The sequence below is a fragment of the Arvicola amphibius genome, chromosome 6 (assembly GCF_903992535.2).
Source record: "Arvicola amphibius chromosome 6, mArvAmp1.2, whole genome shotgun sequence".
In the NCBI taxonomy this organism is placed as follows: domain Eukaryota; kingdom Metazoa; phylum Chordata; class Mammalia; order Rodentia; family Cricetidae; genus Arvicola; species Arvicola amphibius.
Genome location: NC_052052.2, coordinates 66,564,986 through 66,588,249, shown reverse-complemented (window position 1 = coordinate 66,588,249; position 23,264 = coordinate 66,564,986). Strand labels below are relative to the sequence as shown.

The 23,264-nt window shown below is 36.0% G+C and overlaps 1 pseudogene; it reads right to left on the bottom strand.

Annotated features, from left to right (window-relative positions):
* Positions 1-10,401: 10,401 nt before the first annotated feature.
* On the bottom strand, positions 10,402-11,310 carry LOC119818032 (annotated as a pseudogene).
* Positions 11,311-23,264: the final 11,954 nt, after the last annotated feature.

Below are 23,264 nucleotides of genomic sequence, written 5' to 3'. Positions count from 1 at the left end.
AACTGTGGATGGACATTGTTGTGTGCCCATTTGTCTTCTGTCTTCTTTGGAGGAAGCAGAGTGTTACTACTAGGAGCCAACCTGTCTCTTTTTGTTATGAAAAGTTTTTTTAATAATTAAATACGTAAATATCATATTTCCCAGATCTCTGAGCAGTTGAGGGTTGTTTATTAGGTATAGCTGCAGTGTAGAATCTGCCTGGAAGGCTGGGTCTGAGCCTGACTGTACTGGCTCTTAACAGCTGATTTATACTCTTAAAAACACAGAAAGAAGAAACTGCTTGCAATAGAAGGTTAATGGCAGAACTGACAATAGTAGAGAACAGCTTAATATATTTTAAATGAGGGTTGAATTAAATATAAGGCATTTTTGTAAGAGACTTAAAAGTATATACCAGTTTAAAACATGAGACTTATGATTTTGTAGTCTGAAATGAGATGTAATGAACAATTATTATACTTAGAAAAAGTGAACAGGAATTGGGCAACATGGATGCTTTTGATGGGCCATATCAAAGGCATGCCACTGCACAAAACACATGTAACAGAGTTAACAAGAGGATTTTAGTGAAAACCAGGGGACAAGGCAGGGTAAACTTAAGTAAAAATGGGAGAGCTTGGTCATATGACCTGGCTCTCAGCCAAGATGGTAGCAAAGTCACCTGACCCCAGTCAAAATGGCAGCAGCCACATGTTGTATGAAAAAAGTCACAATTTTTGAGCTGTAAGGATTATAAGCTTAATGAGAGGGACCTAAAGGCAAGATCTGCCCTGTTGCTGAGCTGCTATGCCATACCACAAGCCGCAGAGGAGGGCAAAAGCCTGGAACCAAAAAAACTGCACCATGCCATGTCTGGAATTTTAAAAAAGCCAGGGAGCTGACATGGGTGCTTGCTATCTACAGCCAGAATCCTAAAAATCTGCAAAACAGCAGCACTCAAGGCCTATAAGGGAATGTCTTCTGATATAGGCAGGGTGGAAATTGGCGAGAACACCCAGGACTAGTGGACGAGTGTCCTCTGACCATGGGTGGAGTATTATGGCCTAGCTGGATCTGGCCGGGTTACTCAGAAACCAGAGAGGCCAGGGCCAGTCTGAGCAGCATTTACAATGAGGGAAGTAAAAGAAAAAAAAGAAATGGAAAAAAAGATAAGGAAACTGGGGGACCCTGGGTCCCCAGTTGAATGCACTGTATAGGGAGTATACAATGCTAATGTGCGGCTTGACTGACCCTGGGTTAGTTCAAACACAATTCCGGTAAAGGGGAGCAACTGTGGCAGAATGTGGGGAGACTCACTGACTGAAGCCAGGAAGCCAGTGATGGGAGTGAAAAAAAAAAAAAAAAAACCTGGTTCAGGATCCTGACCCTGGGAAAGGAGTTTTGGCAGGAGCACCTATCCGAGTCACGGTACCAATTTTATGATTTTTAAAAAAATGCTGCAAGGTCCCTGGCAGCAGTAGGCAGGCAGCAGGCTCTGGGAGTAGCCAGTCCCAGGCAGAGACGGCTGTGTGTCCCCTAGCGGTGGCTGGTCTCAGGCAGGGAAACACATGGTGGACGAGCTCGTCCCAGGTAGCCCAGTGGTGTGAGCAGGCAGCAACAGTGAGGTTCCCTGACCAGGAGAGCCACGCGGACCCAGCCATGTGGCAAGTGACTGGGTAGGTGACAGTGAGTCCCCAGAAGGTGCAGGTTCCCAGCAGCAAGCAAGTAGGCAGGCGAGTGGGTGGGAGACACGTGGATAGACACATCATATAGAATAGAATTAGATATTTATTACTTAGAGGAATGGGGGAAAAGGGAGAGAGGGGGAGAGAGAGAGAGAGAGAGAGAGAGAGAGAGAGAGAGAGAGAGAGAGAGAGAGAGAGAGAGAGAGAGAGAGAGAAGAGCAAAGAGGACAGAGATAGCGAAAGAAGGGAGCAGGGAGAAGGGAAACCAGCACAGCTAAAGGGAACAGTGAGAAGCTAAGATGGCAAGAGGATTGCAGGGCCCCTCCGGGAATGGGCGTGGCTTGTCTCTTAAAGAGATGAAAACCATAACACATGATATACTCCAAAGACGCATAACATGATCACATGTTTGTTTTATGTTCTCGGTCATTTCCCATTGTAAATTTTTATCAGCCCCTTAGATTGATTTTGAGGCATTGTAATTTCTATTGCCTTGATACCATCCCTTTTGCCAAATACAGAAAGAACACTTAGAGTAGTCTGTGATCCCAAACCATTAACAATAGTTTGGGTGAGTTTTGAAAAGGGGCTAATGGACCATTGAACTCAGTCCCCTTCTTGTTTTTCTGGACATTGTACTAGGACTGCAAACTAAAACACTTTGACTGAGGTCTTCTGTGCATCAGTGAAGCTCTATGTCTCCCTATCTCTCAGAAACCCTAAAAAGAAATTTGTACCAGCTTAATATCCTTGAGGACCAACATGATTCCATTGCTGATATGGTACTCAAAAATTAAAGAAGAATTGATTTCCTGACTACCTCTAATTTGGGTGGGATTTGTGTCCATCTCTAGGAAAAGTGTTGCTTCTGCTTCAAGAAATCCATCTGCTTCAAGATGGGGCCCAAAGATATAGGAACTGGACTAAAAATTCAATGACAAGCATCCTCCTATGGATGAGGTTCTGGTTCCATCCTTTTTGGGCTCCTTCTCAAAATATTCTCATACTTATGTTTTTAACATTCCAGTCTTTTACACTTTTTATAGAAGTTTCTCTCTGGTCAAAACACTTTCATCTTTAGTTCCACATTATGACAACAGTTACCCTGGTTTAGCCAGTTACTGGGTCCTCTAAATCAGTAGGCTCATCTTACTCACAGGAGCTGCACCTCTGACACAGTATACTGTTTCCATAGGGTTCTCTAGGAGCATAAGATGACAACATATGATTCATCACAGTCTATCAAGTTAAAATTCTCCTCCTTCTGACAGACCAATTAAAAACTCTCTTCCCTAGTACAGAAGCTAAAAATACAACTTCACCCCTTCTCACCCGGAAGTAGTCAAATGAATATAGTGCCCCCCTTTCCTTTTATGTCCTCAGGGTATGGAATAAGTGGCTAATGACCCCAAAGTCTCATGTGAGCTAAGAATCTCCAGACAGAAAAGTTGACAGCTGATAACACCTACAAGCAGTTAGTATTCAAAAAGCTTCTGAAAATAAAATCATCATAAGAACCTCCATTAGTATTTACTTGCTCCAACTGTATCATATTATTCATGTATATTTTCAGGGATGAAAATTGTAAAACTGTTTCTTACACTCTCCACTTTCCTTGCTTGCTTATAGTTCCTTGGATATGGTTGAAGATTCCTGGCCTTTCCCTGATTCACTTTAGCATGCTTGTTGTTGATGACCTTGTTCAGCAAACATTTGTCCAGTCATGTTGTTAAGACTCTTCTGATGTTATATTATCTTTTTAACATACTAATTCATAAAGCAGTATAGAAAAGAGTTTAAAAGCTGAAGTATATTTATTCATGCATACCTAATCGATACTTGTTAATCTAATTCATGACATTAATATATATGTTCTCAAAAATAAAACTGAATATTTATAGCTCATTTTTTTAGTGTTTTCAGAGACATAAAGTTGTAAGACAGCAGCTAATCTTTCTGAACTATGTCTCAATTACAGTCGATTGGGTAGTGAATAACATTTATTTAAAGATTCATACCAGGCTTTCTGTTTGCACATTGACTAGAGATAACACACTATTAAAATTAAATTACTGTTAACATTATATCTGAATGTGACAAGAATTCATGTCTACGGGAGGTTTCTAACATTTCTCCCAAAGAAAAAATTCCACCTAATGAATAAGCAAGGACAGTTTCAGAAGAGTGAGAGGAGTAACACTAAAATACAGGACAGCGGTTGAGCACAAGGTCAGTAGAGATAGCTAGATGAAGGAAGAGCAATGTATCCTCTGTGCCAGGAAGGCCTACACACTGTAGTCATAAAGGTGTGCAGAAGGTACCATAAACATTCCTAATTTTTCCAGGCTATCTTTGCTCGGGGAGAATCTTGAAATCCCATGAGAACTCCCTTTAGTTAGAGTTTCCATTGTAGAGTGTGGAGGGAAGCAAAGGCAGAAACTCAAACTCGAGATGAACCTGCAGGCAGGAGTGGATACAGAGGTCATGGAGTAGGGCTATTTCCTGGCATCGTCCTCATGGCCTGCTCATCTCATTTTCCTGTAGAATCCAGGTCAAGGTCTCACTATGGGATTGACTCATCCCATCAATGACTATTTAAGAAAATGTTCTACAGGTTTGCCTGTACTGTGATGTTAAGGGGGCATGTTGTCAACTGAAATTCTTTCTCTCAGATGATTTTAGCCTGAATCAAGTTTTCATTTAAAGTCACCAGGATAGTTAACTCCTTGTCAGCGTGACATATGAATATGACATTGTTTAACAATAGCTTTTCCTTTTTTGTCATCCTCCAGACTTTGTACCAATAAATATCACATTATAAAACAAAATACAATTTTAACAACCCCACTGATTTAAAAATTCAGACCCTTCAACAGTTCAGTTTCTTTTAAGATCCAAAATCTCTCTAAAAATACAGTATCTCTAAAACTCCTAAATTTCTTTAAAAGTTAGAAGTCTCCCAAGTTTGGGCTTCTGTGACATCAAAAACACTTAAAACCTTTCTTACTAACACAGAGAAAAACTAGGTCACAGTCACAACCTCTACAAAGTGAAACCGAAATCTAACAGTATGAACCCTACTTTTAGACTTGGGACTTACTAGCTTCTGTGTCCCTTCTAAGGGCTTGCTACAGCTCACAGAGCTTTTCTCATAGCCTCAGGCTGGCTCCACTCCTTGGCTGCTGCTGTCCTTGGTGATCATCCCATCCCATGATAGTGACATCCTCAGCTACAATTGGGCTGTACTTTTAGCAATAGCATTTCTTGAGTTATCATGACAAGCCTTAATTCTTTGAATTACTTCTCTAATCCTGGAGCTTCAACAGCTACTTTCCATAATGGCCTATCTGGCCTATCATAGTGCCTAGGCTCAGCTGTACTTTGTTACCATTTAATTAATTAAATATATTTAATTATACTTAATTAAATATAGTACCACCTGCAAGATGCTTACACATTACCGAGTTCAATTCCCAGCACAAGGCACAATCTATGCCACCACTAGAACATAGTTTTTGTATACATTATTTTTGTGAGTATGCCTACATAGCTATTCTTTCAGTGTCTTCAATTTTATATTTATCTTTTTGGTTAGGAAAAAAAACAGAACAGAGTACTGTATATGATATCAAGACATGTATTCCTATTTGGAATAACTACTTTAGATGCTGGTTCAAATACTTGTCTGGGCAATCTCCACATTTCTGCCCTGTTCATTGAACACATGATTTATTTCTAAGATTGAGTATATATTATTCAATTTTGAAATGCTAAATTCTTTTTTTCCTTAAGTATTAGTGTGTGTGTGTGTGTGTGTGTGTGTGTGTGTGTGTGTGTGTGCGTGAGAGAGAGAGAGAGAGAGAGAGAGAGAGAGAGAGAGAGAGAGAGAGAGAGAGAGAGAGAGAGACAGACTTGTTAGAGGGGTTATGTACTTAAATGTAAGAACGCCTTTGTGTCTGGCTTTGAATGAAATGTTTCAGCAAAGCCTTTTTATGTTGGGGTAAGTAGAGGTTAAGAATTGCTTTGAGATCATTTAAATTATGTAGGATTGTTTTCCTGGAAAGTATTTTTGGTGCTATGGGAGAGCTTGCCGACCTAGGCCCAAAGACACTCCTGGCAGACCTGTAGTACTTACTTTTGACATAATCAAAAGGGACTAAGATTTGTGTGCATTGTCTGCTCTCATGGACAGCAAGAACAATATGACTTTAATAGTTATAACCTTTCCCAACTCCCACTAGCCTTGTAATTGTTTGAATAAAGTAACTGGAGTGAGCTAGCTGGATGTTGATATTTCCTGAGAAGGTTATATCCCTCTGCTCCTTTGGAAAATTAAGGCTTAGTGTCTCAGTGGGATTCTCTTTCTATTGTGGTACATACATCAAAGAATAGGGTTGCGTGGAGCCAGGCTGCCATTCTGAAGACAATGTTTGCTAGTAGGTTTATATTCTACCATAGGTTCTAGGGATCAAACTCTGCTTGTCAGGCTAGTGGTGCAAGCATTTTCATGTGCTGAGCCCTCTTCAAGGGCCTATAGCACTCATTTTTTATCCCACTCTACCCTCTGGTTTTTATATTAGCCTATGTCCATAGTGCAAATGTAATTATACCAAGTCTCTTTCTATATATTGACAGCTAGTCATTATTTTATGGTATAGTGCTTGGTACTCCATATTTCTTCTAAGCAGATCAGTTTTTACTCAAATGTCTGCCGTTAACTACTACTTTCTCCTGTCTTTTTCACCAACGCTCATTATCTTGTGTTCATTAAAACCTTAAACTTTAAATTTCTATTGAATATGGGAAATCCAATAGCTACTATGACTTCTGAGGTCATATATTAACACATTATACAGGTTTCCTAATGGTCATGGAGTATTTCATTCAGAACCCAGCGATTTCTATGGGAGAAAGCCAAGTGTCTCAAAAAGACCATATGTAGTAATTTGTTGACAGATCCAGTTGAGACCAAGCTTCAGGGCATGACAGTCCACTTATCAAATATTTGAGTGAAAGACTGCCCATGTAATTGCATCCCCAAATGTTCACACCATCCCACGTGAATTCTATACTCTTCACCAAGGCTCTGAACATATGCCATAAAAACAAGACCTCCCATTACACCATATCTAAATTCCTGAGCCCAGCATTTGTGTGCATAATGAATTGGTCTGTAGCATGAACTCGGACAGTTTGTTTTGAATCACTGTGATCACAGCATCTGCTGCCATCCCAAGTAACTCTACCAGCACACATGCTACTCAACAAAGTTCACACACTTGGAGTATGACAAACACACAGCATTTTACTGAGAATTGTGAGGGAAAAATGTTTCTTAAGCATTTGTTGAGAAACATAATTTTCCATCAGATCTGATATATTTTTCTTAAAGGGGCTCATGCTCAAGGTAGTGAATCCATATATTTTACTAGACAGTTGACTTTCTCACTGAGAGGCTTCACTGTATATAAACCCTGTCTTAAGCAATATAGGCAATGTTATGCAGCTTAAGGCTAGAGACACTAATTACAGGAATTCCTTTAAAATCAGCACTGCCCAATCCTTCAATCTAACATCAATATTTGAAATGGGTTAACTATGAAATATAATAAAGATTTAGGAAGAACATTGGTTTTGAAGTGAACTTGTCATCTAAATCAATTTGGCCCACCAAAATTTATATTGGAGATTACTTGCTCATAACAGTTTCTTGACTTGGCATGAAAGTTTGCAATACATAAGCATTGAATTCCCATGTTAGATTTACTGCAATTTGATCCATTCCAGGATTGGAAGTTCATAGAAGCAGGTAAAGAAAAATCCAAACTCTGTACTTTCTGAATTGGAACCATAAGCAAGAACTACAATATAACCTAAGTAGAATTGCAACCTCTTTAGCAATGTAATTTGGGTATAGAAATATGGAGAGTTTCAATTTTAAATAGGATAGTATTTTACTATAGTAATTTGAATAAGACACTTGAATAAAATCTGTAATTTATATTCTAATCTAGGTTTCTATTTCTTTCTGATTGTGCAGATAGAATTATATCAGTTCCATGATTTGGGGATGTAAGCTAATTTCAATAATCTATTTTGTCAGTGTATATAAATAATGTGCATAATATTCATTATATATAATGAGTTACTTTGATGTACTTCTTAGGATTTATGAGTACAACTGCATTATAACATAATTTTACCACACCCAAATGGGCTTATTTCTCAAGACTTTTTTTCTACTTCTTGATTCAGGAAGAATTTGGAGCTTTCTGCTTTGGACTGCATCAGTTTCCAAGGGGTGGATTACAGCTCTCAATTGATTACAATACCCTGTTTCTACTGGTCCATAAAATTTATACTGAAAGTTTAATGGCAATTATTGATAACCCTTAGCAACAAATGAATATTATGATCTTAACCATTTTCCCACTACTATCACAAGCAAAACTCATAAACATTCATAAGCAAGTACAATAATGGCTATATGCTTTTAGGTCTGTATTAAAATAAAACAAGGTTTTCTATTAATAAAATTTATATCTAAAATAGAATTTATATTGATAAATAGATTTTTGTTTAATTTAATTATAAAAATACATATATTTTCTGATGTTTCTAAGAAGATATATGAATGCTTGTGAAAAATACTATTTCTTTGTAATAATTTCTAAAGCTATGCTTAAAATGTTTGTGTAGCACAATTTCTAATTGGCTTTAATAATAAAAACCCAGAGTCAGATATTAAGGGGTGAAAGCTAAAAGATTAGAGAAACAGAGCAGCCAGTCACTAGCTCCTATCACTATAAAATCTTTAGACTAAATGAGGTGCCCTTTATCTGCAAGTCCCCAGATTGAGTGCTGTCTTTATGAAATGTCAGACAGAATCCTGAGCTCCTGTCTCCTCCTGCCTTAAATTGCTCTCTCTTTCTAGCCATGTCACTCCAGTGCTGGGATTAAAGGTGTGACTCACCACTAGAGCTTGGCTCTGCTTTTCTTTTAGACTGATTCAATATCATTTAGCCCAGGGTGGCCCTGAACTGACAGAGATTCATCTTCTTCTGTCTCTTGAATGCTGGGATAAAGGTGTGTGCCACCACTGCCCGGCCTCTATGACTAACTAGTGGCTTAGCTCTGTACTCTGATCTTCAGGCAAGTTTTATTTGTTTCAGCACCAACAAAGTATCACCACATTTTCCCTTTTTTATCTAAAATAAAAAAGAAGGTTATAACAAAGAAAAAAATATAATATGTACAATAACTCCATAAAATATATACAGAAAATAAGTACATCAATAATGTCTAGTCCATTTTTATTGACAAATTCGTAGAAAATACACCATTATCTACCCTATCTTAGTGACTCCAAAGTGTTTACCTAATTCACTTTTTATTGTAACCGGCCTTACTTACTCAAAATTATCTTTTTATTTCTCTCAATCTTATACAGTTTACATTCTTTAGTAAATTTCTTTTTCTAGTGTTGTAGGGAGAGGGACCCCTTGTTCTGGTTGCCCAGTAGCTTACAACTGAAATAATCACACAGAAACTGTATTAATTAGAAACACTGCTTGGCCATTAACTTTAGCCTCCTATTGGCTAACTCTCACATCTTGATTTAACCCATTTTTATTAATCTATGTTTACCATGAGGTCGTGGCTTACTGGGAAAGATTTAGCATGTCTGACCTGGCATCTCCATGGCTGCTCTCTCATTCTGTTTTCTTACTCTAAGCATTTAGTTATGTCTTTTTTGCCTACCTAAGTTCTGCCCTATCAGGCCAAGCAGTTTCTTTATTGATTAACCAATAAAAGCAATACATAAACAAAAGGACCTCCCACACCACCTAGTCTGATAAATAAGAAAAAAACTATAACTGTGGTCTTCAACTCCTGCAGTGACCCAGGAAGGAAATGATATTGAGTAAGCAAGAAGTGCAAGCAAGTAACTTTCAAAAAAATATGAGACATGAGAGAAGCAACTGACTGCCTAGACAGTCACCAAAGGTTCGTTTGTAATGTTGGGGCATCCATCCCTGACCCACAGCATTAGAATATCACTGACTATTCTGTGAAGCAGAATTTTTGAAGGACTACCCACCTTTTCTTGGCAAGGATTGGCAGTCACTCTCTTTGTGTCTTGCTTTTCCCATTTCACAGCATACAGTCAGTAGTCTAGCAAGAACACTTTCTTGTCCAGTGATTTACTTTTGCCACAATAAAACTGGACTTTCTTTGATATACATCATCTTCTCCAAAATAGATTGCTGCTGCCAGGGCAGACATGTCTCATTGCCATAAAAAAGAACCTATGTTATTAAAGCATATTTAATTCTGCATGTCTCTGAATTGTTTGCATACCACCTATCTAACTAAAATTTATCTTTTTGACTTTATATACACACCTAACATGACTACAAGTTGATTATACTAGGTGACTAATTAATACTCTGAATTTTTTATTATCCTAAATAGTTGGTAATAATAACTTTCAAGGGCTAGAAATTTGCATTACATCGTTAAATGAGTTTCATAGGTACAATACCTTGAAGAAACTTAGAAATGTATGCACAGCATGCAATACCATCTCTTGGCCTACATAGCATTTTCAAAAGCCAGAGATTCAAATATTTGTCTAGTTTCTGAATTTGGTATCATTTTATTTACTGCTGAAGTCATTTTTTTTTTTCATGAAAAAGTTTTTATTGAAACCACACCAGTCAAGCAAATTCTGGTATTAAGCACCTTCCTCCTTGGCAATGTGGTCTTTCTTGAGTTGTCCCATGAATGTTTTCTTCTCCTCCTTGGTCTGGAAACAACCATGGCCAAACTTGGAGGTGGTGGCAATGAATTTCAGGTCAATCTTCTCCAGAGCCCACTGTTTGGAGTGTACCAGCAAGAACTTGCAGAGAGTGAGCACTCACTTCTTGGTTCCCACCACACAGCCTTTGAGCATGATGAAGTCATTGGTTACCTCACCAAAATGGACAAAGCCACCCATTGTGTTAATGCTCTTGTCAGAAAGGTTATGGTCAGTAGATGCATTGTTCTTGATCAGCTTGCCATCCTTGATAATGTAGCCCTGATCAGTCTTGTAAATCTTGTTGATCTCTGTCTGGTGATGGTAGCCTTTCTGCCCAGACCGAGCCACAGAGAAGGCCACTCGGGCAGGGTGCCAAGTGCCAGTACAGGCCACTTTGTGCAACCCTCGAAGGGTCTTGCAGGGCCGTTTCTTTGTATTCCAATGACTGGTCACCTCTTTGTATCCTTTGCCTTTTGTCACCCCGATGACATCAATCATCTCATCCTGCCCAAACACCTGGTCCACAGGAACCTGCTGCTCCAGCCTCTCCTAGGCCCAGTCCAATGTCTCAGCCACAGTGCCCACAACTACCATAGGTGGTGTTTCCACAGTGGTTACAGCCTCCACGAATTCTTTCTTGTTCACATTGGATATTTGTCTGTCAGCCTCCTGGAAAATGTGGGACATGCTAGCCTTGTAGCCTAGAAACGCTGTGAGGTGAACAGACTTGGAAGGGTTATCCCTGGGGAAGTTCTTCACTTTCCCACAATGCCTGCTGCTGTGCTTCCGAAGCAAGAAGCACAAGGACCCATGCCTGGGAGCAAAGAATTTCCTGTGAGACATCTCTCATCATATGCAGCCTCCGATAAAGGCTGAAGTCAATTATTATAAGAAATAATGTTAATCCCAGCACTCGGGAGGCAGAGGCAGGCGGATCTCTGTGAGTTCGAGACCAGCCTGGTCTACAAGAGCTAGTTCCAGGACAGGCTCCAAAGCCACAGAGAAACCCTGTCTCGAAAAACCAAAAAAAAAAAAAAAAAAAGAAATAATGGAAGTTTTATTTTGGGCCCTGTATAGCTTTAGTAAATGGCTCAATTTTCTTTCCTACCTTTTCAGTTCTGTTCAAAGCGTTCAAAGCTGTTGCATCACATAAAGCCAGGGAGTGGATATCATATAAAGATTGCCTTTCTACATTACCGTAGCCTCCTTCTCCAAGAAGCAGGTCTTGGTAGATTTTCATACCTCTAACTCTACTTTTTTGTTCAATGGTCTTAGTCTCATCTTTCTACCAGATCCTCCACTGTAATTGGGGACAAGTCTCCAATGCTGTTGTAGCCAAGTCTCTCCAGTCTTGAAAGATAATTCTATTCCAATTGACCACGAGTAGAAAATCTGCCTCACAAAAGGTGAACACATGCAAAATGAGACTATCACTTTCTTGAACCTCCTTAAATATAATATTTCCAAAGGATTCCAGTGAAGGTTTAAACAGCCTTGGGGATTCATGCCATTTGGAAGTTCCTGCTAGGTGACTGGATATATTAAAGTTGGTTTGAAAAACCTTAGATTGTTCTACTCTGACCTTATAATGCAACAATAAAATTGATTCTCCTTTAAATTATTCTCTATGGATTTGAATATCTCTATGATATATTTTAATACGTTTTTCTAAGGCCTGTATTTGGCACTCATATCAACCAATTTTTTTAGATATAAACTAAAAATTATCAAGATGATAATTAGCATTATGTCATCCCAAGTTGATTATCCTTTCACTTAATTGATTTAAATGTTCAAATTTTATAACATTTATTGTATAGTCATGAATGAAAGTAAAATTGAATTTCTCATTTCATTCATTCATTTTATTGCATAATCATACAGAGTCCTAGATCACTACTCACTATTGTTAATTGTGTTTCCCATCCGACCCCCCTCTGAGACAGGGTCTCTCTGTTTAATAGCTCTGGCAGTCCTAAAACTTGCTTCATAGATCAAGCTGGCCTCAAATTCACAACAATCCCTCTGCTTCTGCCTTCCCAGTACTGGGATTAAATATGTGTAACACCACTGCCCAGCTATGCTTCCCTTTTTAACACAGGAAATAAGTCTTTTAACTAATTCCTCCCTTTAGTAATTCCCAATTGTCTCACCAAATATGATGATGATGATGATGATGATGATGATGATGATGAAGGTATGAGGTTGACTGCTGCTGCATAGAATAGTAGAAGCCTGAGCAGGTTTCAAGGCAGCTAAGTATTTTGGCAGCAGCCCGAGAAGGGGGTCAGGGAAAGCCCAGAACATACTTGGAGAAAAGAAGCCAAAGTGACAGCTAAAGAGCTAATTCCTGTGGCATTTGAACCCCAAAAACCTGTGGAATTTGCTGCAGAGAGGCTGTAACAGAAAAGTTCAGATCTGTACAGAGGGCTTGGGAAAAAGAGGATGGGCAAACCAAGTTGGTGAGTTGGTGACTCTGACCATGTGTAACTCCTGCCTGTGCCATTGGATACAAAACCACAGGCAGGTGGCTTTAATTAAAGGTAAGCTTTATTTGTTAAAGCATGAACAAAGTATCACCACATGTTGGGATGTTGTGCAAAGATATAATTCAATGAGAACCCTCACTAACATAGATCAACAATGTAATTAGATGGTTAGCATATATGTAGAATCCTATAAGATGTGCACATAGAAAAAATGATGAACCTAAAAAATGAAGTAAATGTGCATAAAATGTTTCAAGTATCGAGAATAAATAATCATGTTTATTTTTCCAGACTAAAAAAATCCTATTAATACTGTATTTTGGCATATTTCAAATAAAAGTGATAAACTATATCTGATAAATTGAGTATATCTTTTAAAGATTTTAATTATTATGTATACAGTGTTTTGCCTACACACCAGAAGAGGGCACCAGATCTCATTATAGATGGTTGCCAGCCACCATGTCGTAGCTGGGACTTGAACTCAGGATCTCTGGAAGAGCAGCCAGTGCTCTTAACTTCTGAACCATCTCTCCATCCCCTAAATTATGTTTATTTAAGATTTTTATGAATATATAATTTACTGAGTTTCAGTGATTGTTAAGTTCTCAGTCTTAAATGGGACATCTATACCATCATGTTCAAGGCTCAGGGAACTCCACAACACAAAAAGGGAATTGAAGTAATATAAAAGCTAGACTAAGAAATATGTGTTATAAAATTCTTTCTACAGAATATGACATACAAGTTAGGATCCTTCTATACACACAGGATCACTAATTACACACACTTCAATTTCTTTAATATAAGTGACCGATCACTGCATTTATAATGTATAACAGATTACATTTAGAAAGCCAAAGAACAGTTTTCTCAATTTTAACAAAATCAAACATGAATTATTTTTTCTTAAAATCAGTTTACAAGTAACTTATTTAAATATATAAAATTCAAAATCTATTTTTGTGAATTCAGGGAAAGCTCTTCTACTTTTGTGAATTTTATTGGTGTGATTTAACAACCCATACAACAAAAAGTGATGGACAAATTCCATGCAATTCCTACAAATTTCCAAATGACATTTTAGTATGTAAACACAACAAACTATCTAAAACATATATGTGGAATATCCTGAATGACAAAAGCTACTCTTAGGAAAAGCATGAACCTGGGTGGATCTTGAACTCAAAGGGCACTAAAATTTTAACACATCAAGTAGTGAAATATTGACACAATTGTAAAATATGTATAGCACCCACTCATTTAGTAAGACATGGAAAAATATAACTATGATTTTTTTCAAGATCTCAAAAGAAGCAACTAAAATTTATAGCCATAAACTATAGAAAAGCCAATATCAAGAACTCATTGGATAAATGTTTTCATAGAGCATAGCAAAATGGTTTCCATAATACACATGAAATGGCAACAGGAATGGAAGAAATTCAAGTGGTAGAAAACAATTTCATGCAGGATTTCACAATATAATCTATTAAAGGGTAAAAGGAAATGTACTAATTTTAATATCTGTATATTTAATATCCAGGTACCTTCAAAGAAAGCAAACAAAAGAGTATCTAGACCAATCTCAACAAAACTGAAGAAAATCAAACATAAAGAATTATTTGGGATTTCGAGTTTGAGAGCAGTCTGAACTACATAATGAGACTGTCTCTCAAATAAAATGAAAACAGAAATATTGAATGATAGAATGTTTAGTTCAATGAACAGTTAATATTAAAAAATATTATCCCCATTTTAACACAGAGAAGTCAAATAATCAATCTTAACAACTATAACGAAGAAAAAAAGAAAAACATCAAAGTAGAAAGTATGCATAAAGGTCCTGAGAAATGGGAAGTTGAAAATTAGCATATCAATGGATACAATATGAATTCTACAATCACAGTAAAATTAAGCAAAAGAAACCAGTCCAACTGAAATTCAGCTTTCTATTATATCCATATTTACCCACATCATAGTGCCCATAAAATTTTAAGTAGGAGAATACAGGAGAGACCTAAGAAGTCATTCACAGAAATGACATGTCAAAACATTGATTATGGGACCACTGTGAAGGGCTTACAGTTTACATTTATAGAGGAGATTGTGATGGCAAACATTTTACGTCAGCTAAGCTAGGGTATGTTGTACAGATATTTTATTAAGCATTAACTACTGCTCTGAAGGTACATAGTAACAATATTTTCAGTCAGTTCATTTTAGATAAATCATATAATTTGTATCATTTTGATGACTTTATTCAATTAGTTGAATACCTTAAAACAAAAGTGAATTATTTCCATGTAAAAATAATTCTTTCTCAAGTTTAAACCATAAGTATCTTGCTTGACTTTTTAGGCTATGTAATTATTCTATAAATTTGGGACTGAAAATTAAAACATATATTTATTCAATAAAACCCAAAATATTGTGACTTAATTACTGTTGTATAATCCCCCTTTTCTTGTTTTAGAATTTTATACATACAAATATATGATGTATCAATCATATCCACCCTTTATCCACTCTCTTTCCATTCCTTCCCTACCCAACCACTATTACTTTATCTCCCAATTTCCAGTATTCTATTTTTTAAAACCCTATGAATCCATTTATTGTTGTCTGCATATTCATATAAGTATCAGATCAAAGTCTGGATAGCCTCTCAGGGGCTGAAGCCCTAAAAGAACAGGCTCTTTTTTGTCTAGAAGCCATCAGTTGCCAATTGCTTCTCATGGATGCTTTGCATTTCATTAGCTATTCAACCACCAGATTTTCTTTTTGTCCAGCTGGATCATGTACAAGTATATGCAGGCTCAGCTTCTGAGTCCATACAAGTAATGGTTCTGTTGTTCCTGGTAATTATTATTCCTTGAAGATGCTTCTTCTCTCTGAATCTTGAAATCTGTTTGCCACACTATTTCATAATGATCTCTGCAGAGTTCCATGTCCTAATATTTAATTAGGTGAATTGTGTGTTTGATGGTAGTTTCTCCTTGCAGTAGATAGTTATTTCACATTCTTCTAATAGGGTGTCTCTAATCTTAGCCATTTACTGCAATAGATTCCCACAATTAGACGAATGAGAAAGTATGGAGTGCTGAGCTCTAAATGGGACATCTATATCACACCCCGTTCCTGAAAAGTTCCGAGGATCATCTAGCACACAGATAGATGAGAAATATGTTTTAATGTTTAATATTCTTCGAAGGAAGATAAATGCAATTTAAAAGTTCTTTGAGATTTCAGTTAGAATAAGTTCAATTTCAGAATGGTTTAAATAATAAATAGATAGATAAATAAATAATAAATAAAAGACAAGAAATGCTGGCACATACTGTGGGGAAGAACACACATTCACTCTTGGAGTCTGTTCAATCTGCTGAAGTCATAATGGAAATTAATGTGGGGTTTCCTCAAAAATCTACAAGTTAGTCTATCATGATTAAGGCACACCAATCCAGAGCAGATTGCTCAAACTCCACATCCCTCAGAAAACATACTTGCTTCTCTGTTTTCCTTTATATTCACAATAGCCAGAAAATGAAAACAACTGAGAAGTACATCAATTGATTAATGGATGATGCAAATGTGGTAATTATACACAAAGAATTTAATCGATTGTTAAAGGAAAATAAAACTATGAGATTTGCTGATACATGAATACATGCAGAAACAATTATTTAGAGTGAGGTAACCCTGTCCTAGAAAGACAAATGTCACATCTTCCCTTATGTGTGTCTGCTTTAAGTCTTTAAATAAATGTGTTTATTCTAAAGAACCCATTAGAGGCAGAGGGAAAAGAAAACAGGTGACTTATGAAATAAGCTTATAATATGTCTTTTTCTATTTTGTTGTTAGATTTTTTTCTGTTAATGGTATAATGGTTGCAATGGCATTAAGTTTCTAATATTGCAACATATTTATATTGTTTGTAACTTTTTGTGTGTTATACTTTATAACCCAATTTTCAAAATCAATAAGTACAGGTGTGTGGAGATTACAATGTTTCTATTAGGTGTGAACTTCTGTGAAAGAGTGACTAATTTATGTGCTAAACCTAACTTCTCCACATTTGCTGTCAGAATAGTATCCAAGGTATATTGAAGAAATCCCAGTAGTAATGGGATATGTTCAAATTACATATTCTGTACCCATCCCCTTCACTGTAGTTGGTACTACATGCTTTCCCCCCTCTATTTTCTTAACATGTTATTGAGGCAGCAGGTTATCCATCCTACATGATCTGGTACTGACAAGGCCACAATACTGAATTTTCCTGTGGACATTCATCAATTAGCAAAATGGAAGAACAGGATGTTGGAGGGAGGGCTGTTTGTTGGTTCCCAGCTGCTCAGCCCCAAAATAATAACACAGAAACTATATTATTTAAATGACTGCTTGGCCCATTAGCTCTAGCTTCTTATTGGCTAACTCTTACATCTTAATTTAACCCATTTTTAGTAATCGGTGTATCACCACGAGGTCGTGGCCTACCAGCAAATTTTCTGACACTCTTCCCTCTTATGGCTCCGTGGCTTCTCTCTGACTCCCCCTTTCTTTTTTCCAACATTTCATTTAGTTTTTCCTGACTAGCTAAGTTCTGCCCTGCTATAGGTCTAAAGCAGTTTTTTTTTATTCATTAAAGTTAATCACAACATACAGAAGGAAATCCCATATCAATAGGATTTCACCAAAACAGAGAGAAAAGCTGTCATTTAAATAACTTGTACTGTATAGAATTTCACAGAACCCTAACAATCAAATATACAAATTTGTCTCTTTCAAAGTTCAATGTGATAATAATTTGTTTTACATACTTTAATTTCCATTGTTAGTCCCTGAGAATAATATGCATTGACTTTATTACTGCAAGTCCTGTCCTCATTTTATATTTGAGAAAATGGAACTTCTTACACAATATCTGATGGCTGTACCAAGCTTCTAGGATAGGAAAAATAGATGAAGAATTCAGTATCTGATTTTTTTCTTCAGTATCTTAGCTTTATGGAGTCTGCTCCATTATATAAATAGCTGAAGATCACTACTCATGAGGTTCTAAGCATAGTCCCTTCTACATTGGAGTCATGATTTCATGTGTGTATGGAACTTTGTACTTTCACCATGCTTGGATTGTCAGCCATTAATCTTTATATTTCTTTATAATAATATCAAAGTTTAGAGGATAGTAGTGAGATTCAAAGTCTTTCTGACTTTATGGCAATTTGGGATTGGATAGTGGAATTGCCTGAACTTAATGCCTATGTCCAGGTAATAATATATAATATTTAGTCAGGTATAATCATATTGTTATGAACACCCTTCACTTTTGCAAGAGGCTATATAGCTCAAGGTATTGTTCTTACGTAACTATAATAGGACTTGATTTAGAAGCAATATACTTTGTTATTCTTTATACAGTGAGTACAAATGTCTCAGAGCCAAACCAAGCTATACAAAACTCTAGTACAATAAAGATGGAGGGGAAAGAAATCATGAAAAGTATTTGTCGTGGCTATGACTATGAACTTCTATTAATTTGAATTGCAGTAATTCATACACAGAGACCAGTTTATGCTATTTGCTAAACTGTAATAAAATTATTCAAGCTCTGACTTATCTATAATGAAGGAATATGCTCTCACAATGAATACTCTTCCAGAGAAGACTGAAGTGACTAAAAAGAATGTAATATTTTCAGGTGTCTAAGCACTCTGGAAATCATTTACATACAAGCAATTGATGAGCTAATTCAACCCATCCTTATCTATTCATTGAAGCTCATCAGCTTTAGCATACCAGTGCCTTGTTAGTTTAATTCTAATTATACTACATAGCAGTAAGTTTTGAAAATGCATGCCATTAAAACTTTGTAAATTCCACTTTTATAAGAGAAGCAAGTCCAGATTGAGAAAGATTAATTATTTTTTCTATGATAATGAATAAACACTTTACGCTTTCAGATAGGTGAAATAAAAGAAATCATGATCTAAGTTGTTGTTTGTATCCTCAGGACTAATTGAATTTTAATTAGGAATTTCTAGCTTAGTATCACTTTGAATATTCAATAAATATATATTATCCCTTGTGTATGTCTAGAGCATATAAAACATAACATTTAAATTTAGTATTTAGAGCCAAGTTAAAAAAAATGCATGTAGTAATACTGAAGATCAAGATATTTTGGCCAAGCATTAAAAAAATTCTAAGAAATGAGTGAGTATTAGTGAAAGTCAGATAATGTACTTAATATTATATCTGGTAGACTACTTCTACAGTAACTGTGATAAGAAAAACTGCCAGAGAATGGTCAGTTAATCAAAAATCAAATATTTACATGTTCATTACAGCCTGTTAGAAGTTGAGAAAAGATATTTAAATTATTCAAAAACATAAATGAAAAGTCCAAAAGTTTTGAGTTAAGTTCATTAAATTTCTACTTAAGAATATACAGTTCTCTGCAAGTTAACTTTGTGACTATATGTTTTCTTCAATGTTCTATATAAGTCTGCATTTGTCTACCTTATTGAGCATCTGTGAAATCTGAAAACTATTTAAAGTGATAGATACTGGATATATCATTTGATCTGGGCAATTTCTGCGTTTATTGGTTTTAAACAACCTAAGAAAAAGATTGATTTCTTCTTTGAACATTAGCTGAGATTCCACTGTGTTACATTTAAAAATCTGTCAAATATGGGATTTAGACCAATAGTACTATTTAAATGAACGAGGGAATGGCATTTCAAATAGTAGAGCCACAGGCAACTACTCAATCGCATTAATTAGCTACCAGGTAGGACCCTGAATGTGTACTGACTGCTGTTGGAAAGGCAATTCTCAATGTGTAAGATTCCCAAGAACAGGTTCCTTCCCATTAGTGGGATGATAAGAATTTACACATAAAATTTTAGCATTAACTGATTTTATTGTTAAGGTTCTGTCTTGCCTTAGATTTATTTGATCCCCTTTGCTCTACTCTATGCAATTCCAACAGCATCAACACATATGTTGCTTATACACATTTTTTTCTGGAGAGGCTAGGCAGTTTCAGAAGAAACAAAATATAAAGTATACAATTACCAGTAAAATAAAGAGCATATACATTGCGTCAGTCATCAGTTTGTTATGAAAGCACAAGGTAGAGCACTCTCAGCCAAAAGGACAATATTTTAACCTCACATCACCCTCTGACTCAGAGCTAAGGAATACAAAAAAAAATATTAGTTCAAAAATTTTTCTAGAACTTAAACTGCCCACCGTAACATTAATAACTCTCCACTGATTGAATAGCTATCTAATTATGTAAGGAATGTAATAATTGTACTCATTCAGAAATGTCACTGGATATATGATTATCATAAAAAATAACTTGGTAGAAATTTGTGTCTCAGGAAGGTTTGAGTATAAAGAAAGATTTCCTAAGGTGATTTCCATTGGTGACTTGATAATCTAAACAAACTCCAAACCTATTCTTATAGCCAATGAATAACTGAAGGGATAATGGGAAAGGTATTGTCTATCAGATGTCACCTACTAAGTGCCAAATAAATACATTTTGGTTTCTAATGATGCATTTAATTGTTAGTGTGATTTCACAGTCATTGAGTACATTTTCTTGCTCAAGTGTTGATTGGATTTCTTGCATATTTAATAGTCCATTCTCAGAAAGATAGAGAGCTTCCCTAAGATTATCCGAATAACTCTCCTTTATTTACCCTTGCTTTCTTCTGTCAGACTCATGCCTGTTTCCCAAGTGGTGACATGCTATTTAGAATTCTAAGTCAGAGTTACAGTTCTGTCTGGAAGAGTTGAAATTTTCATTGTCTACCATAACTAATCTTCAATTACATAAGAAAATATGCTAGACTAACTCACGCAAAGTCAAAAATATTTTTTGTTGTTCTTTTGTTTCTTTTTATAGTTAAGGTGAGAAAAGAGAAAAAAAATACCTCAACACAGTGGGTACTGCCATTTGTATAACTTCGTTAATGAAAATACTAGTTTCTTTGCAAATACATTTGACTTTTTTGTTGAGTTGTAATGAGATGTTGAACTTATATGTAAACATAGGATACCCAAACTAATTGAATAATTTGATACTGAAAGGCCCTTTCACTTACCATTGTCAGGGTTCAATTCCTGTCATTAACACAAACTGTGTATGTAACAGTATTTCATAAATTCAGGATTTCAGATACTGGTTTTGTAAAATTAGAATAAAAATATAAAATCTTTTATCAAAAGATTTGAATTAGAATTAAATGAGATAATAGTTGCAGTTACATAGCACAGTTTTTTTTAAACATGTACTTAAACACCAACCATTGGTATAGGTAATATGTGATCACATTAACATATTTCTCAAAAGAAACCACATCATTCCGTTGGTAAAAATAGTCTTCTTGACTGTCAAATGAACTAAATATGTATGAAGTAAAATTTATATACACGTATACAACAAAATTTGCACAAAGTTATCAATGTGATTCCAGATATTTTTGCTTGATCTTAGTTCAAATGCAGTTGCCAGTTTCTTGGGCTAAGCATGAAATCACAAAAGCTAAGAAGCAGTGGAAAAGCATTCACATGGAAGAGCATTGCTAGTAGGTCTATAAAATTTTCTTTCAATAGCTATAGGAAAAGTGGGTCATTCCCATCATATTTTTAGTCAGAACATATGCTGAAGTGTTTCTACACATTGGCTATCTTACAGTGCTTGTTAGAGGGTGGCAGTTTTAATAATATAAACATTATTGAGCATTTGCTTTCTCCTAGGGACTACCCAGGGGATTTAGAAAAACACAGTAAACCCATGATTTACAGAAACTTTAGTAAGAATCATGAGCTTTCATAAAAATATAGTAAGTTGTAGCAATTGAAGTTAAAGATGGTCATAAGTCATATTGAGGATACTGTTCATTGAACCTGGTTTCTCTGCAAGAACTACAAGTCCTCTTAACTTATAAACAACATCTCCAGCACATTTTACGTACTGAGAACAACAAATATAAGTATTATGTTACAGGTTTTTGTTGTCATAGCATGTAGAGGGCTGGTTTTGAACTGCATAGAAACTCTGTGCAAGGGAGACTTGAGGTAGCATTCTTACTGATATGCTTGGCAAACCAAGTTGGGAGGAGGTAAACCTCTCCCATCAGTAGAGTGCCTTGCCAATGGTCAGTCCTTGAGAACACAGATGTGCACTATAGTTCAAAGGCTCTGATTAGGTTGTGGTTTGTCTTCTGATGAGGTGTTTTTACATATTATATTACAACAAGAGTTATTCCCATAACACCGAGCTTTTTGTTTAGATTAGCTAGGGCACAAAACTCTTGAAATTAGTCACAGCCAAGTGACTAGTCTATGAAACTATTTTCATGTATTGTGGGAACCTAGTTTGAATCGTGATTTGAGTATTATAAAAAGAACACTGGCTTTGCAATAAAGTATGCAGTTGTATCTCCTACTCTGCACCCCCTGTGTCCTGATTTCTGCGGCACTACCTAGGGTCCTCCATAGCCGAGGAGGTTGGGGAAGGGTCCCCAACAATAGTAAACTCATTTTCTAATCACATTTTTTTTTTTTGGAAAATGTCAGCAGTGATTTCAGATATGTAATTTAGTAAAATAAAAGTACTAAAATCCATTCCATTTCTCCTTTGTTCTATATACCAACATTCTATAATTTGGTTTATAGAGCATACCCTTCATTTCCTTCAAACATTGCTGAAAATCTATGAAAAACACCAAAGCACACTTTCCTTCTGAAGTAAAATAATTCTCCAGAGGCACTTGAAGTACATGAATAGAACACTCTATAAAACTGCAGTTCTACCCATTGGTCTATGTAAATGTAAACTAAAGAGTGCTCATTGACACAGCTTACTGAAGTGTTTCTGCTGCATGCAAAACTGGAGATTTAGTTCTCTTCTAAAATACTCTGTCCATTTAGTATTTATAGACAGAACAATATTTTAGCCATAATGAACACAGAGAAGCAAACAGATATATTAAAGTTCTGTTGACAAATGTACATTACAGATTATTTCTGGCCAGTGAATTAAGGCAGGAAATGTTTGTGAAGGCAATAATGCTTGTAGAACTTATCTTCACGGTCATAGAAAGAACATGGATGTACTCAATCATGTACATATGCTGTTTTAGTCATTACAGTACATTTTCACAATATTGAGCACATTATATTATATGTTTGTTTGCTTTTGTGTGAATTTTTCTTGCTGACTTTTTCATTTTTTTATATTTAGCCAAAATGTTTTTTAATCATTAGTGAGGTCACATTTCT